This window comes from Rhinolophus ferrumequinum, chromosome 16, assembly GCF_004115265.2.
Source record: "Rhinolophus ferrumequinum isolate MPI-CBG mRhiFer1 chromosome 16, mRhiFer1_v1.p, whole genome shotgun sequence".
In the NCBI taxonomy this organism is placed as follows: domain Eukaryota; kingdom Metazoa; phylum Chordata; class Mammalia; order Chiroptera; family Rhinolophidae; genus Rhinolophus; species Rhinolophus ferrumequinum.
In genome coordinates, this window is record NC_046299.1 from 39,188,050 (window position 1) to 39,191,645 (window position 3,596).

The following is a 3,596-nucleotide window of genomic DNA, read 5'->3' on the forward strand; positions in this document are numbered from 1 at the left end:
CATGAAACCAACTTCATGGCCTGTGGGTTATTTTGGTCTTGTAAGGATCCATTTCTTTACATTCAATATAATTACATTTGAATATAGTTGTATGTTGAAGTTGAAGTTAACATATTAAATTATTCTTAAAATCACGTATATGCAGATTGTACTTGTAACTTTCAAGAAAAATTATCAACTTTTATTGCTTAGTTAACCTAGAAAGAGAATTGGGTGTGATTAAGCTACATTAATCTCTTAATAGAATCTAGGAAAGTCTTATGACCTTGATTTTCTTCTTGACAGTGGTAATGACAATGAGAAAATATGGCTTCTGTGTTTTCTCAGTTTTCAATCAGTATGAATTTTGAATGTTATTCTGCCTATTTATAAGGGGGCCAGGGCAATAATACAGGGGCGGTAACTTCTTTGCATTCTATCTTCGTAGATATTTAATCGATCCATTAAAGTAACCAGTAAAGGAAATTTAGATCACAGTGATAATAGATTTAAAGTGGTCATGAAGGATGTCTTAAAATACAATGTTCCAGAATTCTAGCCCAAGGAGTGGCAAGCACTCAAACTGGGGACATTGAAGGAACGGGAACGCAGTGTCGAGTCTCTCGAACGCAAAGCCACACACATCCATGACATAAATAATAGTCACAAGACGAGATCAAAGGTATGAGAACATTTTTATTTCCCACTCTTGATATTTAGGAACATGACTGATTCTAGTAAAACTCTTTTGGAGAGAAAAATAAGAGTTACATCCTGTTTTAAAATAATTTGATCTTTTTCTTAAAAGCAGAAATTTGAAGGCACATGTTTGTTTATGTCATATTCTTCAAAGACTCAGATCAGAAACATTCCATTCATTACTGATTCAGGAAAAAAATGTGAAAACTGTAAGTAAGTACGGGCAATAAAAGAATTAAGACAGGAGTAGTTAACATTTTTTTTTCAAACTTTTATTTAAGTGTGTTTTTCCAGGACCCATCAGCTTCAAGTCAAGTAGTTGTTTCAATCTAGTTGTGGAGGACGCAGCTTACAGTCTCCCATGTGGGGATCTTACCAGCAACTTTGTTGTTAAGAGCACCACACTCTAACCAACTGAGCTAACTAGCAGCCCCAGGAGTAGTTAACATGTTTTAAAGACATGCTTTTGAATTTTATGGGTTAAAAGGAAAAACCATGACAAAATACATATGTAACATAGGCAAACATAATTTAAAATTGACAAAAGCAGCAGGTGTAAGCATTCTTATCATTTCTTTTAGTATACTTGAATGCCAACAGTAGTCAATCACGAGCTTCTAGTTGATGAAATCCAGAATTACCTTGGAAGTCACAATAGGAATCAATGAAACCAAATATCACCATTTCTATATTATATGATCACTGATACTTTTTAAATAAACAGTTTTGTGTATTATGGTTGATAAAGTTGAACCCAGATTTGGTATGCTGGTTTTAAGTAGCCCACGTGACTTACTTGGACGTGTCCTTAAGGCACATTTTCAGCAAAAAATCTAAAATATTACAAACCTTGATTCTATCAGATTCTTAGGGTGAATTTTTTTTCCATGTCCTTCCCTCCTTTTTAAAGTAAGTATAAATGGATCAGCAAAAGAGAACATCACGCTTTAAAAAGGTTCTTGTTTCAAAGAAAACTCCATGAACTCCCAAAGTTTCTGATAAAGGGCATTCTTTTAACAGACCAGACTGTTTTCTTAATTTTGAATTTCAAATTTTGTCATGCATTTTTATAATTAGTGGAGGGGGAAAAAACCTAGTGCCAATTCTCAAAACTATTTTTCAGAGGTATAGGATTATGTGGGTGTGTGTGTTTATGGTGAAATTGAAAAGGATCACCTTACTGTGAAATGCAGACCTACCATAGCATTTCAATCGTCCAAAATAATTAGGTAAATTCATTTTTAAGGATCATGGTAAAATTTTATTATGTGTTCTTGAACTAGAATTTCTTTGGCTATTAAAACCTTTTCATGTTACTTAACCTAAAAAGCACACAACATGTTTAGTGCTTGGGTATCTGTAAGGGTGTATTACTCTACTAGTTGTCAGAAGATATGTGAGCTGTTTTCACATAGAAGTCAGTGTGTTCAATTACTGTTTTCATTTAAGTACCCCAAAGCTTGTAATTGCTTTTTTATTTTATTGAGAAATCAAGCAAGTGGAGCTCCCCCACACCACCACAATCTTTTTTTTCCTCTGTATCATTTATGTTCCAGTGATTTTTTTAAATAAGATTTTGTGCTAGGTTGAGAAGTTTCTAATGTTATGAAGAAACTTGTTTTGCAGTAATTTAGGGTGACATTCACCCATTCATGCAACAGACATTTATTAGACATCTTCTATAGATTATGTAATTGAGAATGAAACATTCTGAAGAATTAAAAGTTCACAGTTTAGATTATATCATTTGTTACATAAATTACATAATTTATGATTTGGTATTATTTTCTTTGACAAATTATAACAGGTACAGTCACGTATGCCAAGCCTTTCGACGCAAAGTTGATTTATTTGATTTTGCATTAATTTTGAAGGATCTTGGGTTGGTTTTTGTTATAAATGTTTTGAGGAATATTGGGGAACAGAGTGTTTCTCCAGGGCGCATCAGCTTCAAGTCGTCGTCCTTCAATCTAGTTGTGGAGGGCGCAGCTCAGCTCCAAGTCCAGTCGCCGTTTTCAGTCATTTTCAATTGATTGGGGGGGGCGTGCCGCAGCCCACCGTCCCACGCGGAATTGAATAGGCAACCTTATTGTTGAGAGCTCTCGCTCTAGCCAACTGAGCCTTCCAGCCACCCAGACCTTGGTTTTAACATAAACATCAATTAAGATTCCTAACTACCCTGTTTCCCTGAAAATAAGACCTAGCCGGACAATCAACTCTAATGCTGCTTTTAGAACAAAAATCAATATAAAACCGGGTCTTATGTCTTGACCTGGTCTTATATTAATTTTTGTTCCAAAAAATGCATTAGAGCTGATTGTCCAGCTAGGTCTTATTTTCAGGGAAACACGTAGCAACATGTTTAGTGCTTGGGTATCTGTGAGGGTGTATTACTCTACCAGTTGTCAGAAGATGTGCTCTCTCTCCCTGATTTTAACACTAACTGATTTTAGGCAAAGGCACTCACCTCTCAGCCTTTTAATCGAAGTAGTGGGACGAAATGGCATTTTAAGCATTTGTTCCCGAATTCTAGGCCAAAACGAAATTTTCAGCATCCATAAAGGAAAATAAAAGGAAAAGGCTGATGATAGGTTATCAATTCAAATTTAATTTTTATAAGATTATTTCAACTTTTGTGGTATTGAAGTATCCTTTTATGAAATGTTGATGATAGTGTTTGTTGCTTTAAATATCTTGGCAAAATGAAAAGTTGGCAGTCCTATATTGGTCCCCACTTTATATATATAATATATATATACACATATATGTACATATATATATAATATATATGTTTTTTTTTTATTTTTTTTAATGGGGGAAGAGGAACAGGACTTTTGGGGAACAGTGTGTATTTCCAGGACTTTATTGGGAACAGTGTGTTTTTCCCAGGACCCATCAACTCCAAGTCAAGTTGCTGT